At 38.1% G+C, this 15,361-nt stretch overlaps 1 protein-coding gene across 1 annotated transcript in view; it reads left to right on the top strand.

Moving 5' to 3' along the window:
• Window positions 1-15,361, top strand: part of EPC1 (enhancer of polycomb homolog 1) — a 106,584-nt gene that overhangs the window by 9,554 nt on the left and 81,669 nt on the right. The gene's annotated exons all lie outside the window — the stretch shown is intronic.

Genomic DNA, 15,361 nt, shown 5'->3' with positions numbered 1-15,361 from the left:
TGCCTAGCAAACACCAGCTTTAGCTGGAAGAAAAGCAGCCCTACAGCACCTTGTAAAAATGGCAGGGCAGAGGCATCTGACCAAACTTCACAAGGGGGAAGGAGAATCAAGATCAACAGCCCAAGACTGATTCCTTTGAGGGGGAGGTCAAACATACCTCCACCCTCTAACCTTTTTACAATTCTGATACCAACCTCCCGTGGCACTCTCTCTACTTCTCTGCTGGGTTCAATAATTTGTTGTAATGGTCACACAGAACTCACAGACCATACCACAGTTATGGGGTTTATTAGGGAAGTAACAGGTTACAATTCAGGATACAGTTCTTCGATCTGGACACCCTCTTCTCAGCCGTGCCTGCAAGCAGGCCTCTCTCTGGCTCTCGGCCTCTGCCCTGCTCAGGTGTGTGTTATAAAGCTCTTTAGCTCTGCCCATAAGTATGCGGAGGCACCCCACTCCACCAGTAACCCTTGGGCTGGAAGGCACTCATCTTTCTTGCTCTGTGGGCCCATGGGCCAGGAAGCTCACCTCGCCATCTCCTGCCAGTTTCCTGGTTTTGCTGCCGCCGTTTCTGCTACCGCTTCTCGCCGTCTCGCTGTCTCTGGTGTTCCAGGTCTCTTTCTGTCTCCTGGGTCTAGGAGGGTCTCAGCACAGGGATCCCAAGCCCAAAGGACCTGCTCCGCTTCTGTCTCTTCCTCTGTTGTCCACCTCTGGCATGGTTCATTTTAAGCCTAGCAGCATGGCGAAACTGACCAATCCCCTCATTAGGGTCCCATAAACATTATTTGCATGGTCCCACCCCCACAGGGATGACATGCACTTTAAATTCGCATTATTAGCAAGCTATTCCCATTTCCCATGGTAGGCTACAAGAACCTTGTCCACATAGTCCCAGCTAATCATTTGGTGGGAGTTACAAGACCATGGCTAGAAAGGCCATGTAAAAGGAATCTGTTGTATCACACGCCTCTTCAGTCGTTTTTTTTTTTTTTTTTTTTTGATGCCCTCAACAATGAGTTGTGTGCGTTGAAAGACTACTCAAATTTAATGTGTTTATTAAAAAATAGTATAAAATTTGTTAAAATGACATATCTAAAAGCTGTTTACAAATCATATATATATGAGTCTCACAACTTTTAGAGACAATACTTCATCTTTTAAATACTTGATCTCAATTATAACCTTAGTTAAAAACCTCCCAATGTTTTAAACCACATTTATAAATTTACTACATACCATTTCCCTCTTTGGTACTTAGTAAACATTTTCAAGAACTTAAGTTAGCCATACAAATCTAATGAATTTAACTTCTAAATATGGTGATTCTCAAGTTCTCTTAAATGTTTCAATACTAACGTATAAACTTAGGAGTTCTACTTAAAATTGTAAGTCTAATAGGCTGACCTCTTAACTCCATGTTCCAACAGTATAGTTACTTAATACTACCAAATATGCACAGGTGGATTAACACAAAATATTAAAAAACATTTCTGTGTTTATTCTAAATCTTTCGCAAGTTAAAAGATACTTGCTAAGGAAACAGTTATGCCCTGTGAAATAATTTTGGGTGTTGTCTTCCCGAGTGAATTTTTTGGTCTGCCATCTCTGTTGAGGTTTCCTGATAAGCAAGCAGTTTTGGTTGGAATACGACTGGATCCTGTCTGAGATGTCTGTGGGACATGCTGAGCCTTATTTATCGTCACTGTATTAAAAAAAAAAAAAAAAAGGTATTCATGAGGCCTCCTTCCCTTTGAAGGAGCCCTGATGGTGCAATGGTTAAGTACTCGGCTGCTAACCAAAAGGCTGGTGGTTTGAACCCACCAGCCACTTCAGGGAAGAAAGGTGTGGCAGTCTGCTTCCATAAAGATGACAGCTTTAGGAACCCTATGTGGCAATCCTACCTCATCCTATAGGGTCGCTGTGTGGTTGAAAATGACCCAAAGGCAATGTTTTTTGTTTTTTACTTCTCCAAGATGTGAATCATATCTTCACCTATTTTCAAATCAGGTTAACATCTATAATCTCCACCCAAGTGACTACATCAATTGACTTAATATTTGACTTGGAGTTTGTATTTTTTTTTTTTTTTTAATCTTTGAGAACATGTACCTGTCTTTTATTTCTAGATCTAGAGATCTTTGAACTTTGCAGAATCCCACATTCTTTCACATTCTCTCTTATAGGATGATCAACTCTTACAGAATATTACACATACTTGATGGAATGCTGAGTCTCTTTCATGGCTTTTTCTGACTATGTGAGCACATTTCCAAGGTTATTTTATTGGCAAGGTTTTTAAATTCCAGAGTAGCTAGCCAGAGGCCTAACCATACCCATTTTTACTGAAAACATTGTGAGAACACTAAGTACACATGCTTTGAGTTCCTAGCTTTGGATTTACTACCTATATAACCTTGAGCCAGTTGCTGAACTGCCCAGATCCTCACTTTGTTTTTCTAGGAAACAACGTATTAGCTATCTCATCCAGCTGTTGTGAGAATACAATGAGATAATGTTTTTAAGTGCCCAGAATAGTACCCAATATGTCCTAGGCACTCCATATGTGCTCCAAATTGATTTTTTCATAGACAAGCCTGTTTCAGAGATCAAAGTGGACCTTACACAGTATGATGGGAATTGAAAACCTCACCCCATTCAGGTGTATGGATATTTTAGTATTAGAGGGTCTTTCTGGGATAGATCATTCTCTCTCCTGCACTCTTAAAAGTCAGTGAGTCAGATAGCCTTTCTGAGAGTTAAGGTGTTTTTGTTTTCTGCTTTTTACTCATTAAGGAAATGTTTATTGAGCTTCTACTACATTAAAAAAAACAACAACAAATCACTGTGCTGAACCTCTTAAGGTAAATAAAAATGAGTAATGGTCCTTTTCCTCAAGGAGTTTACAGTCTGGTTTGTTGTTGTTTTAAGTGTTTTTCAATGCGTAGACGATACTATTATGCTAATTATTTTAATGTATTATGTAGAAATTTCTTGGCCTTCTTCCGGTGAGAATATCAGACTATTTGGTGATCTTTAATTACTAGACTTAGTTATTTTTATCATTTCTGCTGCAGGCTTATTTTGAAGTTCTCATCTTTCATTGCATAGTAATTCTTATTTTCCAGTTTTAATAATGTGCTTGTAAGCTACATGGTTTTCTCAGATCACATATGACCACACTTAAGGCAAAACTGGAAACCCTAGTAATGTAGTTGTTAAGAGCTATGTTTGCTAACCAAAAGGTCCACAAATCGAATACCCCAGCTGCTCCTTGGAAACTCTATGGGGCGGTTCCACTCTGTCCTATAGGGTCGCTGTGAGTCAGAATGACTCCACAGCAGTGGGTTTGTTTGTTTTTGTAAGGCAAAGCTACTTCCTGCAAGCATCCTGTAAGAACCTTTTGCTTAAGTGTCAAGTGTTGTTAATTAATTACTAACTAATAAAGCATAGCCCCTTTGACTCACTCATTGAAAACAGTCTCTCTAAGGCGTGTCTTCCAAGACTTTATTTGCTCTTATGCTCATCTTAAGGGCTTTCTGTACTATATTAATGTACAGTCGGGAAATATTAAAGGCATCGTTTCCATAGAAAGTACATATCTCAAAATAAATTATCTTTTCGTAGCATTTTACAAACCCTACTGGTTGAATGCTGTAGCTGCTAACCAAAAGGTCACCAGTTCGAATCCACCAGGTGCTCCTCAGAAACTCTGTGGGGCCGTTTACTCTGTCCTATAGGGTTGCTATGAGTCCGAATCGACTCGACGGCAGTGAGTATGGTTTTGGTTTGGTTTTATAGTATTAAAGAATTAAAGAGAGAACAGAAAAAAAGAAGCATTTGGGAATTGCGATGAGCTTCACTGAGAAGAGTGTTTTGATCAGAGCCTTGAATGATAGTTAGATTTTCAACCTGTAGAGATTGAGAGAAGACATTCCAGGTAAAGAAAGCAGCAGGAGCACAGACAAGGAGGAGAGAAAATAGCATGGTGTTTGGAAACATCAGGGAGAAGTCCAGTGTGGGTACAGAGTCGGCTATGATGTGGGGGCTAGAAACTAAGGTCCATAGGCCCATAGAGGTAGCTTGGAACCAGCACAGATCAGCACCAGGAGGGTTTGAAATCCTCAACTGTGGAATCCAGAGTCCACAGCACACTAGTTTAAATGCTTCTGTTAACTGGCCAGAAAATGGTGATGGGATAAGTAGGAGGAAACGACCTCCCTCTTATGCTCCTAGCTGCTTATCCATTACCCTGTTAGAGGAAAGCCCCAACAGTATGGATTTCCAGCCTGGTAAGTTTTTATGAGAAGTAGGAAAGGTTGAAAACTGGGGACAATTTGTAGTAAGTGTGGACATTGAGCAGCAGGGGGCAGCATGAGGGCATCTAAAAGTTAAAAGAATTGATTCAACTTTTTAAACATTTCTTGACAATTAAGAGCTTACATTTATGACGTTACTTATATTAATAATAACAGTATTCTTTTCCCAAAACTGGATGGAAACCCGAAGAGAAAAGAAAAATAACAGCAGCTAACATTTAAAATAGTTTAAAATAACTCGATGACACCTAACAACAATGGCAGAATGCATTGTCATTTATTTGAGGGCATAGAAATAGACAGTTCTCTACTTATTATTTCCTTTCAAATGAGTAGAACTCAGTGTTTGATGTAAACCTGTGGATTTCAATTGAAATACACATCTTTCTATGACCTTTTAAGATTCCACTTTAAGTTCACTTGTTCAGCTGCACAATGTTAAACCCATTGCCACTGAGTCAATTCTGACTCATAGCAACCTTACAGAGGAACAAGTGAAATACTGGGAAAATTATTGAAAATAAAAATTTTAGTTAAATAACATTTTAAATTGAAGATATACATTCTATTTTGCACACCAAAATATGGAATTTTTAATTTCAGGTTTTTTTATGATTATGAAACTGTTGGACTTTTGAATGAATTTTTTTTCCTTTATCCCTGAAATCCAAAGCTATCTGCACTAAATTTAATCAGATTTTTCTGGTGAAATTCACTTTTTACTAACATTTTTAAAAAGGTGGATGATTGGTGATATCAGTAGTGGAAAATTGCAAGTTTCTGTATAGATTTATTGGGGGGGGCTCTAGAATTTGCCATTGTGAATATTGTGAATGCTACATTACACCCTCCAGAAATCTCTCTTTCCAGTGTGTAGCAGAGGGAGTATCAAACTGCTTTATACACTGCATTCTTCAGGAAAAAACTTCTCTCTCTCTCTTTGTTCCTTCATGATTCTCTCAATGTCCATCGTATATGTTTATGAGATCGTGATCACTGCGTGGCTTGTCCTTTTTTATTTCCTCACTCATCCCTATCTTATATGCTTATTTTCATGCATTAATATAATACTTCATACTTGTCACTTTAAATGGCCAAACAAATTGAAGGTCTGATTATTCCATAATTATTAAATATTGATTTCCAGTTTTCATTCATGAAAATCTGAATCGATAAATAAATTTTTTGTGTATGCTAGTTTTATTGAAAATTAGTTCTTAATTATTATAAAAACTGAAATTCAATTAATTTTTAAAGTAAATTTATGAAGCATTTCCTGATATTTGATTTTAATCCTTTTATAAATCTGAGAGTATGAAGATACCAAGTTATTTTAAACGTTGCCTTTCAAAACAGGGTGTGCTTTGTGCATGTACTGCGTTTGTCTTTACAGCCCTTTAAGGGCAACGACTACATCTTCTTTCACCCCTTTATCTCCTGTGGTTCATAATACAACGCTTGCACAAAAATGGGGCCCAATAAATAAAACAAGATCAGGAAAATTTGGTGAACTATATGAAACAATCTAAGTCTTGATATAAGATTTAATGTCCTCTTTCCGTATTGTCATCATATTTTCTACAACTGGTCAAATCGTTACTGTTGTTACTGTCTTAGTTTTTTAAAGTATTTTTTTCATACCAAGACAATACTATTATGCTAACTATTTTCCTAATTTATTACATGGAAATCTCCTGGCCTTTTCCTGTAGGAGCATCAGACCAGTTGGAGACTTTAATTACCAGACTTAATTATTTTGATCATTTTGCTTCAGCCTTTATTTTGGAGTTTGCGTCTTTCATTTCACAGTCATTCCAGATCTTTATTTTCCAGTTTTAATAATGTACTTTTGAGCCACATGGTTTCCTCAGATCACATTTAACCACCCTTAAGGCAAAGCTACTTCCTCCAAGCATCTTGTGCGAAACTTTTGCTTAAGTGTCAAGCGTTGTTAATTAATTACTAACTAATAAAGCATAGCCTTTTTGACTCACTCATGGAAAACAGTCTCTGTAAGGCATGTCTTCCAAGACTTCGTTTGCTCTTATGCTCATCTTAAGGGCTTTCTGTACTATATTAAATGTACAGTCAGGAAATATTAAAGGCATACTTATCTCAAAATAAATTATCTTGTCTCATCACTTGACATTAAAAAAAATTATGCACCCCCATTGTTTCTGCTAATTATAGAAAGGCGAGAAGCCCTGATGCCACAGCAGTTAAGTGCTCTGCTGCTAACTGAAAGGTTGGCAATTCAGACTCACCCAATATCTCCATGGGAGAAAGACCTAGAGGTCTCCTCCTATAATGATTTCAGCCTAGAAAGCCCTATGAGACAGTTTCACTTGGTCACATGAGGTCGATATGAGTCAGAATTGACTCAACATACAGCCAGCAGCAACAATAGAAAAGCAAGATACTCATAAAATTTCAGGCTTGGGAAGGATCAAGTCTCAGTTCTTTTCAAAGTTGAAGAGACCGAGGCATAGGGAGATTAAGATGAAGATCATATGTCTAGCTGATGGCAGAGCGAGGATTAAAATCTACCTCTTTTAAAACGAAATGCTCGTGAATAATTATTTTATACAAGTGAGGTAGCCTCACATAGACTATTTTTAATTAATTCATGATGCAATTTAAAAATACGACAGGGTTTAAAAGGTTTTTTGCTTGTTCATAATAGTCTCGAAAGCCCACATGATGGAGGCAATACAATTATAAAATTAGATTCTTTTCGATATATTTAAATGTTTGTTTTGCTTTTTATTCTCACTGAAAAGTAAGAAAAGAGGGAATTTTAAGAAAGGCAATTCTAGAGAGTACAATTCAAAATTAGTTGTTGAAGAGCCATTGCTTTTCAAGTAGACTGTGAAAGTTTAGTTTATTTGAAAAAGCATATATTATGGAACAATTCCATAAAATCAAGGCAAAGAAAGTTCTGTTAAATGGAAAGGAGGGTAAGGGAGTAATGAGATGCTAGAGAGATACACAAGAGTGCCCTACAAGTCCAATGTGAAGAAATAAGTATGTATGTGTGTGTGTGTGAGTGCTCATTAACATCTTCGTTAGTGGGAGAGGAAGGGTTACCATTTGAAAAATTATTCAAGAAAGAACACTTTTATATCAGGATAGCATTTATTTCTTTGTAAGACTTGGGTTCTGAATGTTTTTGTTCAAGGAAAAGTATTGGTCAGTATAAGCCCAGTTTAGGGTTTGTGTTAAAATGAAATTATTTAAGACCCCAATTCAGCCTACTTGAGGGCTACTTTCCACCATTGACTGGAAATGATTCCTTAATCTTAAGAAAAGTGTTCGGTTTTTGTTTTGTTTTTGTGAAAAAATAACAACAGTATCCAATACTTATTGAAATCTTACATTGGAGCTATTTTGTAAGAGTTTGTAGAGATTAAATGGTGTAATACATGTAAAGTACAAAGTGAGAACTCTGTTCCAATGTATTATTTTGGAGGGATTTATGTATGCTAGTTCCTAACCAATAAAATCAACTTTCAAAAAGTTTTCATCATATTATCTCATTCGTTCTTCATAATAGCCTAAGAGGGAGGAGAACAAGTGTTCTTTAGACTAGACATATGAAATACTTAAGACTTAGGGTTAAGTCATTTTATTGGGTCAGATTGCCGGTACCAGTTGCCAACAAGTCAATTCTGACTCTGGCCATTTCGGAAGCGGATTGCCAGGCCTTTCTTCCACCGTGCCTCTGGGGGAGTTCACACTGCCAACCTTTAGGTTAGTAGCTGAGTGCTTTACTGTTTGCACCACCCAGAGACTCCCATAGTGCTGGTAAGTAGTAGATACTAGAGTAGAATCCAGGTTTTCAAACATGGAAGCCAGTGTTCCTTGGAGCACGTCAGGCTACATCTCACTACAAGATGTTGCTACTTCGAAGGCAAGCTGCTACTTATATTTCACTTGTTTTTACACAAGGCACTCACCCTGAGGGAAACAGTAGCAACTTGAGCAGAGAAGGGCTGACCTCCTGGAGAGCTTGCTTGACCAGATTTGGAGATTGAGCAGTCACTGGCAGCCTCCTGATGAATCATGTGGTATTCCTGCCCAGGGGAAAAGATGCTACAGGGGTCCTTGTAATCTAAACATGTGAAGGGTGCCAAACGACTAAATGAAAATAAAACAAAAAGATATAAATTAGTTTTATATTGTAGGTCTTTGGTTTCATTTGAAGATTTTTTTAGTTTCTTCTTTTCCTAAGAAGGAGCCCTGGTGGTGCAGTGGTTAAAGTGATCAGCAGTTCTATCCACCAGGGGCTCCTCGGGAGAAAGATGTGGCGGCCTGTAAGGATTTACAGTTTTGGAAACCCTATGGGGTCGCTGTTAGTCAGAATTGACTCAACAGCAATGGGTTTCTTTTGTTTGTTTGTTTTTCCTAAGGGTTTTGAGGCCTTTTAAGACAATGTTATGTATCATACTCAGATGCAAAAAATAAAGCTCAGAAAAGTAAAATGATCTATGGAGAAATTTGAGGAAAGAAAATGTGATCAAACATTTTTAATTAATTAAATGCCCTGGTGACACAGTGATTAAGTGCTCTGCTGCTAACCAAATGGTTGGTAGTTCACGCCCACCAGCCACTCCAGGGGAAAGATATGACAGTGCTTCCATAAAGATTTACGTCCTTGGGAACCCTATGGGGAAGTTCTACTCTGTCCTATGGGGTCGCTGTGAGTTGGAACAGACTCGACCTCGACAGTGGGTTTGGTTTTGGTATACAGGCAGTCCCGTGGTCACCAACCTGTGGTCACCAACCCGTGGTCACCAACCCGTGGTTATCAACCCGTAAAGCCTATTATATTAAAAATTTGAGGTACTTACAATGGCTTAATAACAGGGGCTGCTTTGTGACGAGCGGATTATTATTGCCGTATTATTATGTTAAAGATGTTTTAGTGTATCTGGAGTGTTTCTTTAATGTTGTTTATGTGTAGAAGGGTACACTGTATACTAGGATCAACATTAGATACAAACGGTACCTAACTGTCCCAATGTACATACAAATTTGATTTAAAGACAGATTTAGGAGTGGAACTCACCCATAATCCAGGGACTGCCTATATTGCCATAGTGTGGAAATCTGCTCGATTCTAATACCTGTTAGAATTCTGTTCAGTTTTATATTTAAATGTCTTATTTTGCCCTGTTTTTAGTGGGATAAAAATCTTAAGTGGCAATAAAAAGTGATACTTTACATTTATAAGATCTTTGTACTTTTTTAAAAGTTCATATATTTCTTAAAGTAATTAAATGGATTAAAGAAACGACTGTTACCTTGAATTGCCTACACTGGGATTTCTCGATGTATGCTCAGGTACAGCTGAGGTAATAATTGACTGTGTACATGGAAAAGGGGTTCCGTGGCCAGATAAATTCGAGAAATACTGTGTCAAACATTAGAAAATGGGTTTCTTTTCTGCACGACTTCTCTGAACCTATACATTGTGATTCTTAAAGAGAAAAATACAACGGGCACTTTTTTTTCTCTAATTTATGAGACTACATAGTTCTTAGAACAAAACAAGTAGTATTACTGTTTTGTGGAAAGTACTTAGAAAATAACTAATACCTTGGGAGAAATGCTCATTTTTCAGACTAGATTTTTTTTTTCCATCTACTCAGATTGATCGGTAAAATTATCAACTTTCATTTGTGTAGACTTGGCACTATCATTATTCAAAAGACAGCAGATATTTGTCCTATACTTTAAGCCATAAAAATTTAAGCCCAATGTTTATTTTAAATGTTCTATTAAGATTATAAGTATTGTTTATCATAAAGAAAAATTGTCATTATTAGATACTATCGAGTCAGCTCCAACTCATAGCAATCTTACATATTATGGAACAGAACAGAAAGTAAGAGGGTAACAAATAAATGATGGTACATTCATAAAATAAGTATCTCTACCAAAAATGTTCTTATAAGGATATTTAATGAGGTGGGAACATTCTCAAGTTAGGATATTAATTGAGAAGTGAGAGCCATAAAACAGAATATACAGTATTATTCCAATATTGTAAAACAAGCAGATGAAAAGCAATACCTAAAAGTAACAAAACCAGAAAAGACTGGAAGGAAAAGAAAGCACACCAAAATGTTAATGTTATTAGGAATAAATCAATTAAAACCAAAAAAACGTAGTCGCATCCAAATATAGGCACTACCACAGTGTAGCAGTGTTCTTTTGTTTGTTTTGCTTTTGGGCTTATGAGTTTAGCATTTGGGAAATCTAATTCAGAAGTAGTCTTCAGATCTGGATGTGGCTTATACCCTTGCCAGTAATTCACTTAGACAAGTCAGGTCTTTTGTTTACTAGTTTCTGCAACTTTAGAAGTAGAAAATGTGTTTTACTTCCTCCTGTTACCAGGATGTTGTAAAGACTCATGAAATCATGGAATGTTTTCTTTGCTGGATGTTGGAGGTGCTGATGTTAGCTACTCTCTGTCCCTGGCTATGTCATGGAGCTAAATTACTTTTGGCCTCAAAGGGGTCTCACTTCCATGAGCAAGTACCTTGGAAAATATCAGAGGAGGCCACTGGGAAATTACTTCAAATTTTTACCTGGGTGTGACCTGATGATTAAATGATTAATTAACGTGCTTCAGGCTCTACTCAGTCTATGACTCCTACAATTCCCGTCTCAACTCACCAGTCGATTCTCTGCCCACAGTATCCTATAGAAGGCGTGTTTGATAGGATCTCCAGTGACTTCCTCATTCTTTTTGGCCCCCCTCATTGATCACCTCCCTCCTTGAAAGGCTGACCTCACTTGGTTTCTCTCCTGACTTCCCCTCTCTCCTTCTCTGGCTCTTTTCCTGCCTGGCTCTTCTTCTTCTGCTCATCTCCTAGATGTTGTAGTTCATCAGGGCTCCATTCTCAGTGTTCTTTTCCTCTCGCTCCATGAATCATTCTTCACACCTATAATCTCACTCCCCGTATCTGCAATTATCCACTTTCCCTTCCCCAACAAGGAAGACAGGAGAAATTGGATTCAGAGTGTTTACGCAATTGACACAATGTTACTCAAAGTGTCATTAAGAATAAACATAGTGAAAGTAAAACATTTTATTTCACTATTATTCATTTATTAGATTGAAAGCAAGATAATTCTGTAACCACAGTTTCAGAAGGTAAATAAAAATAATTTCTTTATTCAAGTCATAGAAGCAATAGCAACTACAACTCACAATATTCCTTTTTGCTAGAATGTCCTCTTCCCTTTGAATCTGTGTCTACTACCCACTAAAAAATTTGACTTAAGTCTTCCAATATACGTTTCTACTTCATTAAGAATTCTTCTCTTGTTCCTCCAAGTTTCATCACCCAAGTCCTCATATATCATTTATAACATAGTGATTTGTATGTGTTCTTTACTAAAATTAATGCTCAAGTAATATATTTGTGTTCTGTCTATTCAACTGTAAGTCACCTAAAGGCTGGTATCTTTTCTTTCTGTCTTGTTTTTATCCTCTTTCCCGTTAACAACCCTGGACTAGCACCTGGGCTACAGTATCTCAATGGGTCAAGAGTGATTTAACATAATCAAGTTAAATATTACCAAATGCTTTTCCCTTTTTTTTTTTTTCCTAAACAGATTTTTATTCTTCTGGCAAATTGGTGGAAAGTATGGTATGGAAAAGACTAATAGTTCCTCTGTTAAGCACTAAACTGTTATTGCTCAAGTCAGAATGATTTCCTATTTTTGCCTCAAACCACTTCTCCTGCAACTGTGCTTGGTAGTGTCTTCATTAAAATGTTGCCGCTGAGGACTCCACAGCTGCCTGCCAGCCTGGTGAGGACAAGAGCAGATATAGCACCTAGGAATTAAGGCAGGCACGTTCTAAATGTGGTCAAACTTACCCATCCCCCTTTTTTGGGGGGGAGGGTTCTAAATTTTGGTGAAATCTTTGCTATGCTCAGAGTAGTCCTTAGGATTTTACGTTACAAAATAAAATGTATTGCATTCTTTTTTTTTTTTTAATCCTTATACTGTTGGAAACATTCTGTAGATTTTTAAAAACTTGGATTCATCTTTATAAGAGTTCCATTCAGAATCGTGCATTGTTTATTCCTTTGTTCACTTGTTTAAGTTCATGTTAGTAATAAAATTAAACCGAAGTAACTAAGTCCATCCTGCTACAGTTCACGAGGATTGATAATTTTCCCCTTATTCTTTTAAGGTAGGAATGGACTAAACGCAAAGTTCGTTGCCGTTGAGTTGCTTCTGACTCATAGTGACTGTATAGAATACAGTAGAACTGCCCCCATAGGGTTTCCAAGGAGTGGCTGGTGGATCCGCACCGCCGACATCTTGGTTAGCAGCCAAACACTTTAACTAGTGCACCACCGGGCCCCCAGGAATGGACTGGATAGCTGGATATCCTCTGAATGCCTTTATTTGATATCAACATGTTGTTGCCGGAAACCCTGGTGGCATAGTAGTTAAGTGCTATGGGTGCTAACCAAGGGGTCGGCAGTTTGAACCCGCTGGGCACTCCTTGGAAACTCTGTGGGGCAGTTCTACTCTGTCCTATAGGGTGGCTATGAGTCGGAATTGACTCGACGGCACTGGGTCTGTTTTTTTTTTGTTTATCTTGTTAGCTGCTGTCCAGTTGGCCCCCGACTCATGGTGACCCCATGTACAATGGAGCGAAATGCTGCCTGGTCGTCCCTATGACTGGTTCTCGAGCAGACCCTTGTGATCCCTACGGTTTTCACTGGCTGTGTTTTGGAAGTAAATCAACAGGCTTTTTTTGTAATCCATTTTAGTCTGGAAGCTGTGCTGGAACCTGGTCAGCAATATAGCAAGATGCAAGCCCCTACTGACAGATGGGTGGTAGCTGCATGTCAAACACAGTGCTTAACCACCATGTACAGAATTCTATGCATAAATCAACTCTTTAGAGAAATCAGTAGTTCACATTTCTGTGGCACTCTTAAGAATATTGCAATGCAATTGTAATATTTATTTTCCAGCGTTTCCTAAATGAAAGAAAAAGCACATCAGAAAGGACTTCTAGTTTTTATTTTCCTACATGTTATTCTGGAAGAATTATTTGCTGCCATTTCTTTATAAAGCTTATAAGGAAAATAAAAGCAGAAAGTTGAGGAAAAAATGATTATTACTTCAATTACAAGCATATAAATTCAGTATTTAGTACTTTTGCAAATCATTTCACGTATAGCACCACACCACTTTTTAATGTTAAGAGATAATTGTGAATACACGTTTTAAGGAAATGAATTTCACATTTTCCCAATTAAATACAAATGCAATATAACTTTGCTATTAACTCAGTGAGACTGAGGATCACATTAGTCTTGCTTATCATTCTTTCTCCAGCCGAAACCACTTGGCCTAGCCATTAGTAGACATTCAATAAATATTTGTTGAATGCTTGAGGAAATGAAGAATTTGGACTCCTGTTACCAAAAAGGGTACTAGGAATTTTTTTTTTTTTACCATATTGTTCCATCGAAGAGAATATGACTTCTTTACATCATCCATTCTTTCCCACTTTCCTTCTTGCCTCATTGGAAGATGTCACTAAGGCTAATATACTCATGAGCCTCTCCTGTTAGCACACAAAGGTGTCCATGTTTCTCCCATCTTCAAAAACAATAAAACCCTTGCCTCCTAACTACGTCTTTGTCTCTCTCCTCCTTTTCATTGCCAAGCCTCGATATCTCATTTTCCTCACTTCTGGTTCATGCCGTACTTCAGTCTATCTTCTGTGGCTTCACCCTGGGATCAGACAGCCAGGGATTTGAATTTCAACATTGCCTCTTAGTAGCATTGTGACCATAGGCAGGTCATGTAATTTTCTAAGCCCAACAGGACACACCTCATAGGACCATCATGAAGATAATTTGAGATAATGCATGTAGGGCGCTTCCAAATTGCCTGGCACATAGTCTAAGTCTGTAATGTTGTTGTTGTATGCCGTCCAGTCGATTCTGACTCCTAGCCACTCTGTGAGACAGAGTAGAACTGCCTCAAAGGGGTTTCCTAGGCTGTAATCTGTACAGAAGCAGAGCGCCAGGGCTTCTCTCCCGTGGAGCGGCTGGTAGGTTTGAACTGCCAACCCTTTGGTTGGCAGCCAAGCACTTAACCATGGGGCCACCAGGGCTCCTTCAAGTATGCAATAGATGGTAGTTATTATTTTTACTAATTGAAAGTGTAATAGGACTTTAGAGATGAGAAGACAGGTGTAGGCTTGAGAGTATTGTTTTGAGTTTACCTAACAGCTCCCTCATTCTTTGTATTAGGAAATTAGGGCCCAGAGAGGTTGATTAGTCAAAGAAAGTTTCATGGATGAGGTGATACATGAATTGGATTTTGAAGTATAACATTATATCTGTTGAGTGTTTGGAACCCCTGATGATGTAGTAGTTAACTGCTATGGCTGCCAACTAAAACGTTGGCAGTTTGAATCCACCAGCCACTCCTTGGAAACTCTATGCGGCAGTTCTACTCTGTCCTGTGGGGTTGCTATGATTCGGAATCAACTCAGCGGCCATGGGGTTTGGTCCGGTTTATTGAGTATTTACTATAACTTATTGGCTTACAGTTCTGGAGGCTAGGAGTTTAAAATCAAGGTATCAGTCATGTTGATTAATTGCTTCTGAGGGCTCTGAGGAAGAATCTGTTCCATGCCTCTCTCCTCTTTTCTTGCAGTCCTTGGCTTACAGCTATATTACTCTGATTTCTGCCTCCATTGTCATATGGCTGTCTTCCCTCTGTGTGTGTCTCTATGTGTTCCTTCTCCTCTTTTACAAGAACACCACCCAGATTGGATTAGGACCCACTTTACCCCAGTATGACCTCATGTTAGCGTAACTGATAACATCTTCGAAGACTATTTCCTAACAAGGTCATATTCACAGGTACCATGGGTTAGGACTTCAATATACCTTTTTGGGAAACACAATTGAATCCATTAGAACCTGGGTTATATCATTTAATCCTGAAAACATTCCTGCGGAGCAGGATTTTGGTAGCTAGAAGTAGAC

Source organism: Elephas maximus, chromosome 4, assembly GCF_024166365.1.
Source record: "Elephas maximus indicus isolate mEleMax1 chromosome 4, mEleMax1 primary haplotype, whole genome shotgun sequence".
In the NCBI taxonomy this organism is placed as follows: Eukaryota; Metazoa; Chordata; class Mammalia; order Proboscidea; family Elephantidae; genus Elephas; species Elephas maximus.
This window is presented reverse-complemented; position numbering and strand designations above follow the sequence as displayed.